Below are 14,748 nucleotides of genomic sequence, written 5' to 3' on the forward strand. Positions count from 1 at the left end.
GGGGTCCAATTAAAAGGTCCGGCGGGCCTGGGGTAGTGGGTGGGCGGGGCGTGCCCTCGTGCAGGACCTGGTCGAGATAAACCCGAGCAGCGGGCGGCAAAGCGGCCTTCACCTCCTGAAGTATGCGCCGGGGAGTACAAGGTCTGGAAAGCCCCATGCGCTGAGCGAAGGTTAGGGGATCCAGCCAGTCTCCCCGGTCATAGTCCAGGAGGTCTCCGACGCTTGTGACCTCTGCCAGGACCAAACTCTGGCGCACCGAGCGGGACTCCGCCACCTGCAGACGGAACTGGGGGTTGTGTAGCAGGGGATCCGCGAGGAGATCTGCCCCTTCGGTGGCCGCCACGGACCTGGTCATTGTAAAGAGTTTCCAGGTCCGGAGGAGGTCCTGGTAGAAGACCGGCAGCCCGGAGAGGTCTCGCGGAAGACCTCTCGGATGGAGATAACGGAGCTGCCGGTCGTATCGGAGCCCTCGGAAGCGGCGCAGGAAGGCGTGCGCCAGTATGCTCCACGCCGGACTACCTGCACCATAAAGGAGCCTCTGCAGGGTCTGGAGGCGGAAGACATGGACCTGAGTAAGCAGACATTTTAGGCCCTGCCCTCCTTCCTCCAGAGGTAGATGGAGAACCCCTGCAGGGACCCAGTGCAGTCCTGACCAAAAGAACTCCAGAATCGATGGCCGGAGGTTGGTCAGGAAAGCCGGGGCCGGGACCAGGGTGTTGAGCCGGTACCAGAGCATAGACAGGACTAGTTGATTAAGCACTAGCGCTCCCGCTCGAAGGGAGAGGCACCGGAGTAGTTCTGTCCATTTCCGGAGCCGCTCTATCACCCCGCCCTCTAAATTCTGCCAGTTTTCCGGAGGAGAGGGATGCGTGGCAGAAAGGTAAACGCCCAGATAGAGCAGCGGACCTGTGCTCCACCGGATGGCCTGAAGCATGGGTAGGAGGGAGCTCGCCTGCCGCCAGTCCCCTACCACCAAGCCAGAGCTCTTGACGCAGTTGACCCGCGCAGAGGAGGCTGCTGAATAGATGGCCTGGCAAGCCTCCACCCGCACCAAGTCACCCGGGTCCTGGACCACAAGGAGCACGTCATCAGCGTACGCCGACAGGACCAGCCGCAGCTCCGGCTCCCTCAGCACCAACCCTGTCAACCTTCTTCGGAGGAGACAGAGGAAGGGCTCGATCGCCAGAGCGTACAGCTGGCCTGAGAGGGGGCACCCCTGCCGTACTCCTCGCCCGAAGTTGACCGGTTCGGTCAGGGTCCAGTTGAGCCTTACCAGACACTCTGCGGAAGCGTACAGCACCCGGAGAAAATTCACAAACCTGGGTCCGAATCCAAACGCCTGCAGAGTGCTCAGGAGATACCCGTGATCCACCCTGTCGAACGCCTTCTCCCATTCGAAGGACAGGAGGGCGAACGACAGACCATCCCTACACCCAAGTTCCAATAGGTCCCGGACCAGATATAGCTTGTCGAAGATGCTGCGGCCCGGGACGGTGTAGATCTGGTCTGGGTGGACCACGTCCGCCAGCACGGACCCTAGCCTCAGGGAGATGGCTTTTGCCACGATTTTGTAGTTCGTGCTGAGGAGCGAGACGGGACGCCAATTTCGTAAATCGCGGAGGTCCCCCTTCTTCGGCAATAAGGTGAGCACGGCTCGCCTGCACGAAAGAGGGAGGACGCCACTCTGCAAAGACTCGGCCCAGACGGTGACTAGGTCTGGGCCCAGGACGTCCCAGAACACGCGGTAGAACTCCACGGTCAGCCCGTCCATGCCCGGAGATTTATTGGTGGGCATGCGATGGAGGGCTTCCGAGAACTCAGCCAGAGTGAGAGGCAGCTCTAGACGGTCTCGGTCGCCCACGCTGACCGTCGGGAGCTCCTCCCAAAGCACTCTGCAAGCGTTAGGATCGGTCGGATCCGGGGAGAAAAGGCTTGCGTAGAAGGCTCTCGCCCTCTGGCACATCTCCACCGGATCCGTGAGGGGGGTGCCATTTTCTGCCAGTAGGCAGATGATATGTTTCTTAGCCTCCGTCTTTTTCTCCAGGCGTAGAAGAAGCGGGAGCCGCAATCCATCTCCCGAAGGAGACGGATGCGGGATCGAACAAAGGCACCCCAGGCCCGATGGTCCTCGAGGGTCCGGAGCTCCTCCCGCTTCTCCCGGCACGCTCCGCAGAGGGGTGGATCCTCGGGGCTGGCGGCCAGATGCCTCTCCAGCTCTAAGACCTCCCGTTCCAACTGCTCTATCGCCGCATCCCTCCGTCGGCTGGCGCCCCGGGTGTAGTCACGGCAGAAGAGCCGGGCGCGCACCTTCCCTAAGTCCCATCACCGCCGCGCCGAGGGAAAGGCACGCCGCTGCCCTCGCCAGGCCAGCCAGAACTCTCGGAAGGACACCACGAAGCCTGCATCCTCCAGCAAGCTGTTGTTAAAATGCCAATAGGCTGGCCCCGGCCTCTCCGCGCAGAGGGAGGCTGTCATGGTGGCTATATGATGGTCAGAAAATGGGGCCGGCCGGATGCTGGAGGAGTGGGCTCGTGAAAGATGAAAGCGTGATAAATAAATGCGGTCCAACCGGGAGTGGCGTGACTGATGGGCCTCCACCCGGACAAAGGTGAACGTGGAAGTGTCATCCGGGTTGTGGTCGCACCAGACGTCCACCAGGGAGTGGTGTTCGACTATCTCCTGGAGGACGGCGACGGCGGCCGGGCTCTGCTCGGTCCCCGAGCGGTCCCGCTCCTCAAGGGTGATGTTAAAGTCCCCTCCCAGGACCAGGCACTCCTGAGAATCCAAGGTGCCGAGGAAGGCAGACGCCTGCTGATAGTATTGCAGCCGCTCCGGGCTCGCTGATGGGGCATAGATGTTGACGAGGTTGACTACGAGCCCCTCCATGCGGACCCGGAGGTGCAGCAGGCGACCCGGCACAGCCTCGGCGACCCCCAGCACCTCGGGCCGTAGGTCGGGGGAGAACAGGGTCGCCACTCCAGCCGTATGAACTGTGAGGTGGCTAAAGTAGACCCTGTTCCCCCAATCCAGCCGCCAGCTGTCTTCGGCGGTAGGATCCGTATGGGTCTCCTGCAGGAAAACCACAGAGTACCTCCCCTCTCGAAGGAAGGAGAGCGCTTGGGACCTGCGGAGACCCATCCTACAGCCATGGGTGTTCAATGTTGCGATGGTAAAGGGTGCCATGAGGAGGGCTGGGGGGGATCCTCACCGGCAAGGATGCTCGTGGCTCCCGGCGGGCCGCGCAGCAGTCTGTGACCCACCTCATAGGTGAGTAAGGAGTCACGGAAGTGGCGGACCCGCTGGTAGGCCGCGGCGCCCTGCCTCCCGGTCCTTTTACCCTCCCCCATGAGGGCCCTTGCTGCCCGGAGGATTTGATTAAAGTCCCCCCATCGCTGGAGGGCAAGCTGGACTTTGTTGCGGGAGCCACGGACGTCTTCTAGGAACTCCCGCAACTCCTTTTGCAGCGCATGGGGGGCTGGGGTTATGGTCTGGTTGCTCCCCGATGGGGCCCTTGGTACAGCCCCCTGGCCCAGCGAGATGGGCAGACAGGGTGCGGACCCCCGACGGGGCTCTTGATGGGTTGACCTGAATGCTGGGGCGATAGGGGGCGGCAGAGGGAGGATAGCAGCCCCTGGTGGGTCGGGACAGGTAAACACAAAGGCCACTCCCTGGGAGTCATCTGTTGGAAAGGGGAAGGAGACAGTCCCAGGGGTGGCAATAATATCTCGGGAGGTGGGCGGGATAAGGGCAGGGGCAGGGGTAGAGGTGAGAGTCTGAGTTGGGAGAGGACTCTCACTGAGGCCGGGTACAAGCTGTCTGGTGGATTTGGCAGCCACGGCATCAGGAGGTGGACTTTCTTCTGTAGGGTCCTCTCCCGGAAAGGAGGTCGAATGCTCCTCACCAGCAAGGGGTGCCCCTGGTGGCTCAGGTTCCAGCCGCGTGGCACTGGCCATCGCCTCAACTGGCTCGGCGGCTCTCAACGGGGTGCCCTCTGCAGCCGGGTTGATGGAGGAGTCCAGGGGCTCCTCGGAGGTGGGAGCAGAAGCAACGGTTAGGGGGAGGGAACATGGGGAAAGGGGGCCTGGAGTGAAGTTGCCCAGATCGAGGCCCGCTGGCATAGGATCATTTTCCCCCTGGGTGACCGGGGTCAGACCCAGGGCCTCGATCTCCTCATATATAGACGGGAAATTGTTTTCCGCTACCCCGGGATTCTCCCCGCCGGCACCTGATGTGATGGTTGCTTCAGGGCACACTGGGGTTTCAGATGGTGCCTCGGGGGTCTTGGAGGGGAGGGACTCCCGTGGAGAGGAGATACTGCCTCTCAGTGCTGCCACGTTTTCCTCAGCCGGCTCTGGTGGATGGAACACACCCGTGGGTAGAGCGGAAGGCTCGGCATTGGTGCCCCCCTTCCTGGTCTTCTGGGGGGCCTCCGCATCAGATGGGAGCTCGAGCCTTCCGCTTGCCCCGCTTCCCCTGGACTAGGGCCCAGCCCTCCATGGCATCAACCAGGGGCTGGCTAGCAGGGGTTGTGTTAGGGGGCAGAGGCGATGGCTCAGGGACTCGAGGGGGTAACGGTGGGGCAGCACAAGGGAGGGAAGATTCCCCTTTCCCATGCTTGGTGGTGTCCCTGCCGCACCCTCCTCCACAGGCCCCGTCAGATTGCAAGCAGGGGGGGTGGGGCTCTCCCGCTCATCTGGGCATAGTGGGGGAGGTGCCCCTTGGGCCTGAGCGGGAGCAATGGTGGACTGGGAAGGAGGAGGGGCGGTTTTGGGCACCGGGCAGCCAGGGGCGTCGGCGATGACGGGGCCGATGCCCTGCCGGGGCTCGGGGGTCCTGGATGCCCCTTCTTCCCGGGCCAGGGGGCTGTCCCTCCGGACATGCCCCATCGCCCGGCAGAGGTAGCACCAGGCCTCCCCCATGGAATAATGCACCCGGTAATGGGCCCCCTGGTAGGGGACTAGGAAGGACCCCTCCGGTGCCTCTCCGTCGCACGCCGCCGGCGGCAGTTGAAGCTGCACTTGCCAGCGGAAGGAGAGGACATGACGGAGGGCGGGGTCTTTGCAGCCCAACGGGAGAGGGCTGATGACAGAGATGGGCTTCCCCAAGGTAGAGAGGGCAGGTAACAGGGCGGCATTGGGGAGAAATGGAGGGACGGAGGTCAGGATCAGGCGGACGCCCAGGTCCTCTAGCGGCTCTAAGGGGACGAACACGCCCCCCACCGCCAGGCCCTTCTCCACCGCCTCCTGGGCGGCGGCCTCCGATGCTAAGAAGAAGACGACCTTGCCATACATTTTGGAGGCTGCCATAATGGCCGTGGGCCCCACCACCCTCATCAATGCCCGCACATAGGTCTCCACGTGGGGTGAGGCGGGCACAAGGAGGCAACGGATGCCGTACTTCCTGGTCATGGTGGGAAAGGGGCCCCGTCCGCTATAGATGGTAGCGGAGGCGGTGGGCTGGAGAAATGATGTAGCGGCAGGCGGGCAGGCTGCCGCCACCTGGGCGTATGCTCTGGGGGCCGGGGGAGGGACACCTGCAGAGCTGGTGGAGGGAACAGCGGGGAGGGGCGCCCCAACTGGAGATGGGGCCGGGGCATTGGGGGCAGCCCCTGCCATGGAGGGCCTGGTCTTTTTAGCGGGGCCCTTCCCCTTCTTCTTCCCCTGGCCCTTCCCGCCGGCTGGGAGGACTCCCCCCAATCTGAGGGGGTGATAGACGTGGCAGCAGTGGAGGTCACCCCGGTGCCCGTCTCTGCTGGTGCCCCAGTGGAGGCGATGGCAGATGGTTTGGCAGCGGAGGTAGAAGCTTGGGGGGGTGACAGATGGGTAGGCGGGGGAGGGGGAGCTCGGGCTACTGGAGGGGTCTCACCCGTCTCATCCCCCGCCATCGTGAGCAAGGAGGAAAGGGGGGACACCAAAAGGAGGAGGGGAGAGGGGAAGCAGGTCGACCACTCCTCCCCGCGAGGCTGCAGGTAGGGGAGGAGGGCGCCAAAAGGGGTGGGCTGGATGAGGGGCAATCAGGGGTTAGGGGTCAATCACCGACACAAGGTGGAATTCCGGCTCCTCTTGGTGCACTGCGGGAGGGGGGGATACAACAACGTTGAGGGTGCAGTGAAGAGGGTTGCAAGTAAAATGGGGAATTGCACAAGCGCATGGTAGGGGGCATGGGCACATGGAGCGAGGGGCTAAGCGGTCTGGGGGTAGAACAGGGAAACCAAGGGGCTAGCTTCAGAGGCTGGGGCGGGGCAAACAAACAAAGGCTGCGGAAGGAAATGGGCGGGGCAGGCAAACAAACTGAAGCTAGTAAGGGGGGCTGGGGCAGAAGAGGAGGCAAAGCAAGTGGCAAATGGGGCAGTAGTAAAGGGCAAAGCTGGGGGTTAGGCAGTCCGGGGGGGGGCACATGTGCCCATGTGCACTTGCACAAGTCTTTTTAAGTTGGCTGCTGCTTCTGGCCCAAAGGGTGGAAATAGGGCGTGGCAAGCGAAGCAAGCAGCTGAGTCCAGAGGCAGGAGCTGAGGCAGATGGTATACAGCCAGTGGGGGTGGTGGAGGGGGCAGCGGTGGTGGTAATAGTGGTGGGGGTTGGGGGGGGACACTCAGATGGATCGGGGGGCAGCTCCACGCCACACCCCCTGTGTCCCTACAAACACAGTCAAAACCCCCACCACAAGAGCACAGTTTGAAAAATTACTCAGTCTTAGGGCCCCCTCCACGGTGGTCTGCAAAGTCTCTAGGTGCTGCCCCACTGGCAGATGATCCTCTTCTTCTTCTCCTCAGGCTTCAGCAGCTCCAGGCAGTGGCCTCTGCAGCAGCAGCAGCTCCAGGAACTCCAGGTGGTAGTCCAGGCAGGCAGAAAGGACCTTCTCAGGTGGTGGTGCTGGTGGTGGTATCCACAACAGCAGTGGCTGGGGTCCCTCACTCCTCCTCTCTGGGGAGTGGGCTAGCAGCCCCCCGGGGCTGCAGTTGAAGTAGTAGCAGCACCCAAGAGTGGGGGGTCCAGCAGCCAAGTAGCAGAGAATGGGGGTGTCTGGCCCAGCCAGGGGAGCAGCTGGAGCAGCAGGGAGAGCTTAGGGTCTAGTAGCAGCAGGAGTAGCAGCTTCCCACCTCCCTCCAAGCTAGAAGGCTATGGGAGAGCAGTGGGAGGGAGAGAGAGAGAGATTCGCTCCAGGCTAAACAAATCCCTGGTGCCAGGATAAGTTAAATGGCAGCTTCTCCAGGTCAATTAAGACACCTGGGGCCAATTAAGAACTTTCCAGAAAGCAGGGAGAAGGCTATGTTGATTGGGACACCTGATGCCAATCAGGGGCTGGCTGAAACTAGTTAAAAGCCTCCCAATCAGTCAGGTGGGTGTGTGTGTCAGGAGCTGTGGGAAGAAGTTGCGCGGTTGGAGAGACTGAGTAGTACATACCATATCAGGCACAAGGAAGGAGGCCTGAGGTAAGGGTGAAGTGGAGCTTGAGGAAGTGAGGGCTGCTATGGGGGAAGTAGCCCAGGGAATTGTACATGTTATGTTTCTAAAAGGTCAGCTACCATAGCTGATACTATAAAGGTCCCTGGGGTGGAGCCCGGAGTAGAGGGTGGGCCCGGGTTCCCTCTCCCCACCTTTGCCCCCTGATTAATCACTGAGACTGGGAGACAACAGAGACTGTGCAAGGAAGGATAACTTCTCCTCACCTCCCTCACTGGCTTATGATGAAAATAGCTCAATAGACTGTGGACCCTTGACCCTAGAGAGAGAAGGGTTACGTGGAAGGTCACAGTGAGCCTCTGAGGCTAGCGAAATCCGCCAGGAAACGTGGGACCCACGGAGGCAAAGACAGAGCTTTGTCACACTACTCAGTTGCTTAAGTATCTGCAGGCAAAATGTCTGTTGACTTTAGTGAGTGTTGTCCGAGTGAGAGTAAGAAAAGACTGCAGGATTGGAGCCAGAGTACACCATTTTCTGGTCTCCTCTCTGCAGAGGCAGTAAGGGGGCAAAAAGACTCTGAGGTGGATAGCCTCTGCAGACAGACTTGGCAGCATGCTGTGCACACTTTGACTGAGTTGTACAGCTTTTTTCTTCGTTGGGCCCACTATGAGCAGGCTGGGATGATTGGGTGTGTTCTGTGGGTCTGGTTTGTGAGTCCGTGAAACTTGTGGATCAGATTAATTTAGGGAGTGCCATGCCTTTGGCTCCAGTGATCCGGGGTGCCACTTGGGGCTCAGGCGGAAGGGTGAAGTCTACACAATATACTAACATTCCTTGAAATCTTACTGAATAGTATCAGCTTTATGAGCTAACTAAAACAGCAATTCTGCAGCCTACCAAAAAGTGACAAAACAAACATATAATTAGAAATATGTATTTATTGAGTTTTCTTTGTATAACTTACATAATCTCTATGTGTGTGTGAGGGGGGGCAAGGCCATTCCACAGGCTGCCCCTAAGCCAGTAACCCCCAGAGTCATCTCCTTAGGATCTCCCCTTCCACCTGGTACCCCGGAGCCAAACAGGGAGCCCCAGAGAGGCTGCACTGCCCCTGCCAGCAGCCACAGCCCCAGATCCTCCATCACTGCCATCCTCTGTGGGCGCGGGGAGGAAACCTGCCGCTCTGCAATGCGCTGCCTTTGGTGTTGCAGCAGGGGGAGCAGCACTACCTGCCAGGGAACAAAATCATTCCAACTGTGTTGGAAGCAGGGTTTCTCCCCTCTCTCCCTCCCTTGCAGTCCTCCCACCAGTGATTACTATAGTTCTTGGGCTATGAAAACAGCTCTCGCAAGAATTGCCTTGTACCTTCCTCTAGGCTGACAGGAGGAAATAATCCTCCATCTCTGGTATTGTATTGGTCCCCCACACAGAGGCTTTGGTGGAGGATATTGGATTATTCTTAGAACAATACCTGAATGTTACTGTGGATTGAAATAAGCCTGTTGATAAACTAGATTTTAGTCATAGTGATAGCCTTAGAAACAGAGAGCGAGAGAGAGAAAATTTGGGATGTAACTTGTAAAGGCTCCTGTATGTGATTTTCAAATCTGCTAACAATGATCTCAGTTTGCCATCAGCTAATGTGAAATGTGTCCATCTGTGATGTCCATAATGGAATTGCTGCTTATTGTTAGGTATCAATTTGATCCCTGCAGGATATTACTTCTGTCTTTTAATTAAAAAACCTAGAGGCATCTTCATCAGCTAAAATTGTTTATTTATAATCTTTAAAATTCCTTGGTCAATTTAATTTGCCGAAGCTTAATGGAAGTGGGAACAAAACTTTCCTGTGAAAACAGTGAATGTATGACAACAATAGTTTCATTTTTCCATGGTATAGAGATAGTTACTCCTTCAACAGGGTGCCAATATACAGAACATATTTTTACAGCCCATCTTGGGCATATATTTCTGCACGTGGCAGTTGCATCTTTCACATGTGCGCTTCTGTTGTATTTTTCATGTACTTCCATGGCATGTCCAGTTTTGAAAACTTAACTCTTTATCCTTGAAAAGATAATTGTGCTGTGTAGCAAGGTACCAGTCAGGGTGCATAAGGCTGGTAAATAAAAAGTAAAGTGTATCTGTATGTGAGTGTTGAGATGAGCAAAGAGATGATGTCTGTGAGTGTAAGCTGCGTAATTTCCATTGGGGTTTTTAATATTTCACAATTGGACTCTACTAGCCTGTAATGAGCACAACCGGTGGTTTGAATGAAAACCAAGGGGACAAAATATCTTCTGTTGCCTCTTAGGAGACTGAATGATATAACAACATTTAGTAAAATACATACAGTACTTTCTTATCAGCTTGTAGCATCCCACTATTAATCCACTGGATTTCCCAGAACTCTAAAACAGGGGTTCTCAAACTGGGGGTTGGGACTCGCGAGGATATTACATGGGGGGGTAGCGAGCTGTCAGTCTCCACACCAAGTCCCGCTTTGCCTCCAGCATTTATAATAGTGTTAAATGTATAAAAAAGTGTTTTTAATGGATGGGGGGGTCGCACTCAGAGGCTCCCTATGTGAAAGGGGGTCACCAGTACAAAAGTTTGAGAATTACTGCTCTAAAGGAATGGACACAGAAGCAAGCTACTGCTGAAAACAATGCAATGATCAATATCTTGCATTACTGTAGAAATCCTTCTGGATTTGAAAATGTATTTTCTTGTATTTGGTAGAGATCTCCAAAGCAGGTGAATCTCGGCCGTAGTAGCAAATATTGTGTTTAAACAGGAGGTGGTCCCAGTGAAGAACATTAAGATTTAATCTGGGAAAGCTAAAACACAATACAAAATCATCTGGTTTTAGGATTTCACAGCCAAAACAATTTACAAACTGATGATAAAATAATAAAATTCATTTCCGTTTCTACAAAATGACATTTGTAATGGAGCATATATTTTCCTACAGATTCTGAATATTTTAAGTCTCTACCTAACAGTGAAATCAATGAAATTGTCATGAACTATATCATATATCTCTAGGTCCAGAAGTGGATAAGAGATTATGAAATGTTTAGGGCCGATCCAATTTCTGTTACAGCCAATGGGAGTATTTCCATTAACTGCAGAAGGGAATTAGATCGAGAAGGGTAGTGTTCTGTTAAAATACAGACATCTGGCCAACAATGCCATATTTAATTATGAAATGTAATCACTTCAGCATAGAATTGTAGTGTAGTTCAAATATAATTTTCTTAAGTTTTTTAAAAATTAAAGATACATATCTCTGTCATATAGGTATTGAAACAAGTACAAGTTCATGCACAGAGAATATTAAAAATATGTAAAGAAGATGGCCACATAAATTAAACTGTGTCTGCTGTACTTATCAAAATTCCAAAGCTACATGTTGGGGGTAAATTTTTGGCATCACTGAAGTCAATTGGAAAATTCCCATTGACTTCAGTGGGGTCAGGATTTCACCCTGGGTTTTTACTAGTTAGACCCCTCACAATTTGAGAGACTAACCTTAGTTATAAACAAAAAAATCCTGAGACAAAGAATCTATTCATTGTCATTAACTGAATTTCATTTTTGGGGGGGAAAATGAAATGACTTTGGGGACAGAAGAATCTGAATTCTGTCAGATTATGTGTGAAAGCTCAGAAGCACCATATGATCTCAGATAGAAATGAATATTCTGCTTTTTTTTAAAAAAAACAATACACCATATTCAAGGATGCGCTGAGAGAAAATGGGGTAGAGAGGAAACAGGAGAAATCCACTTCACGTTTTTCTCTAACTTATTCTAAGCAAATTAGGAGACTGAGAAAGACCTCTCTCTATCAGTCTGACACCCTGCAGACAGCATTAACTAACACATTTTACCTGTGATGATCCATAAGTAAATCCAAGACTGGATGTTATCTTCTTGGAGAGAAGTGTAACTATGTTCATCCTTATTAAAACGCAGGATTGCAGCTCAGAATCTGGGGAAATGGTGTGAATGTAGGGAAGTACATTTCATTTTGAAAGCACTATTTTGAAATGGATACCATCATCAAAAGGGAGCATCAGCCAAGAACTAGCTCTTTTAAAAAAAATTGAGATTTAATGTCAAAGATTTTTTTTCCTCATAAGGAGTTATGGCTGAGGTTTTCTAGGTACACTGACATTTTAATTGGTAGATTAACTATTTAGTGCTAGAGTGTATTAAGAAATAAAAAAAAAGTGCCTCACTCCTGTCTCATTTCTCTTCTTATGTCATGCAGAAAGGAGGAAGAAGAACACTAATAGGGTACTTCAACCTCATAGTCATATGTTGAGTGTTTCTCCAAACAGCAGAAACCTTTTGCTTTCAGAGCTTTGGATAATTTCCCAAAGCATCATCATTAGTGTCTCTGTTTATCTTGCTTTATAAAAACTTGGAATTTGAAGTAACTTCCAATAATTCTACTTTTAGTTTAGCATTGCAAAATCTATTATTCTAAATCTGGAATTACATGCCATCTCCAAACCCAGCCAGTTCTGGGTAAGTGCTTTGAATGATGACAGATCAGAGAAGATGGGTGTGAATGCATAATTACAGTAATATGCAGTTAATAGTACTTGATAAAGCTATGCACACACAACTAAGAAAACATGCTTGATAAAGCAGGGTTTTTTAATAGATGGAAATGAACTATAATGAGTTACAAAGGCTTGTGAACTTCCCCGCTCTTCCCGAATGTCATTGTTTCAGATTGTTTTGGCAGTCTCATGTATGGTGTTTACTTCATGCATAATGATTTCCTTTCCCTCCATTCCTTGAACAGTTTTTCTTTTTCAACTAGTTACTGTTACCACCATTTAATAAGAAGGCTTTTCTTTGGCTTTCTAATCGAAAACTTGCTTTTATCTTTCTTCATAAAAGAATTGAAATGGCTTTTTTCAGATCTTTGTAGCCTCTGGGGAGATAAGGACCCTGCGGTTAACAGGATGAGAGATTTTTGTTTAGAAATTTTTTTTAGACAATGAAAAATGACCTCTGTAAACTCAAAGCTATCTTATTTTGGGGCTTTAGGCTTCTGGCAGATAAATCAATTGGGCCCTTGGGACAGCAAAGGAAAAACCTTTGCAGTAACTATGTCAGGGCAACTCAATAGATTTGTTGTGAGGATGCAGTAAGGTTGAAGATAGAATGTACTTAAAATATGGATAATTTTATTTTCTATTAACTATTCAGAATCTAGAGACTCTGGTTTTCACCTTCCCTAAGTAAATATTTATTTCTGTGAAATGAACTGGAGAAAGGACCTGTTTTAGTTATCTATCTCTCAAAACAGAGTAGATATACGAACAGTTAAATGTGCAAAATCAAATTCAAGTATTTACTTATAAAATGTTATACCTGGTGCTGCTTTTGTGAATAAAGAAAGTGTCTAGTGATATCCACCTTTCATCTGCCAAATACACGGGCGTTAGACATCAGTCTTTTTCATAAATGGTTTAATTGTTGCCAGGATAATACTGTGATTTCTCTAAAATATGCTTTAGCAAATTACCATAACAGTTTCACACCTGTATGTAACCCCAAGGAACTTTGCAAGTCCTCGCAGCATGAATTTGCACTACATGTTTGCTCTCTAAAGAACAAGTGTAGCACTTTTCGGTGTGTTCTCTACCTGTGTCATGGAGCGTGCAGATGCAGAGTGAAAAGTTATTCAAAAATAAATTGCAGATTTGACAAGGAAGCAAATGAGGAGACAGATGTTTAACTAAAATGCATTGATGTGCAATAGTTAGCAATTTGGTGGGTGTTGAGCAACACGGTTAAGAGACATCAGTGAAGACTTTTAATTTTTTTTATTTAAAATGAAATTACTATATTAGATTGTGATGCAAAGCAATGAAAGGCAGATAAACAATTGTTAAGGTGAGGAGACTTCCACCTTGTAACTGTCAGGCAGTGTTTGCCCAATACATTCCTACCCCCACCCTCTGAGTAGGTGTTGATCCTGTCTAGAGAAGCGGGTTCTGTTGATGAACTAAAACAAGCAACCCATGACCTTGCTTGTAAGGAAGTAGATATGGCTCTCTAGTGTATGGACTGAGCCTGGGGTGAACAATTTGTATAGGTGGGGGTGCTGAGAGCCATTGAATGAAACTGTAAACCCTGAGTATGAGGGAAACCATTTCAATGCATCCGATGAAGTGAGCTGTAGCTCACGAAAGCTTATGCTCTAATAAATTTGTTAGTCTCTAAGGTGCCACGGGTACTCCTTTTCTTTTTGCGAATACAGACTAACACGGCTGCTACTCTGAAACCTGTCATTTCAAGCCAGAGGGTGCAGCAGCATCCCTAGTTCCAGCACCGATGGACTGAGCTGTCCTTTGGCAGGAACTTTAGGAACAGCCAAACCTGGGGTCAAGGATTGAACTAATCTTATGTTTTTACCTCATACTTGTTTTGTTTGTTAATAAAGCCAAGCCAAAACAAGAGGATGAGTTTTTGGACTTCATATACTGCATGGACAGTGAGGGAACAGCTGGTTGGGATTGACACTTAATCACATTCCAATGAATGTTGATACTCCAATTTGGAAGTAGTTTCTACTAAGGGATTCCAGTTACATGTTTCCCATTTTTCCAGGAGAACACCCCCGCTTAACGGTCAAATTGCAGAAATTAACCTGAGTCCCATTCTACATATCATAGAGCTACTACTTGGCTATCAGGCCCACCAGTGTAAGCCAGTCAGTTGTGACAAGCTATTTTATAACATCCTATGGGCCATGGAGCATCAAACATTGTTGAGACCACCAATGTCTACTGAAGTTACCAGCACTAGCACCTTAATTTAGCTCTATACATGCATCTTCCACCATCTCTGTATATTTGGGGGTTTATCATATATGTGTATAAATATTAACTGAAAATTCATTAAGGTTGTAATAATCAGTACAAGAGAAGGTACATTCAGATACATTTACTTACTGTAAGGCTGTAAGTCTGATCACTTTGCAATTAAAGCACTTGATAAACAATACAGCCCCCAAAAACTCAGCCAAGTGAGATATTACTGAAAAAGCCCATTTAGCATTTCTAATATAGGAATCACTGTTGATGCTCCAATTATCAGATTGTGTTACTTTAAGGTGAATAAAAACCTTTTAAGAGAATGTTTTTGTTTTCTCAAAATTGCAAATGTTATCCTGGAAATTCAAAATTAAGGTTACACTTTACAACAAAAATACAATCAAGTACTAGGTAACATGAGACCGCACAGTTAAAGGCAATCAGATAACTTTGATTCTTGCCCTGTTCACTGCCAACATTCCATCCTGCACACCTTTCACAC

The sequence above is a fragment of the Dermochelys coriacea genome, chromosome 3, assembly GCF_009764565.3.
Source record: "Dermochelys coriacea isolate rDerCor1 chromosome 3, rDerCor1.pri.v4, whole genome shotgun sequence".
Classification (NCBI taxonomy): domain Eukaryota; kingdom Metazoa; phylum Chordata; order Testudines; family Dermochelyidae; genus Dermochelys; species Dermochelys coriacea.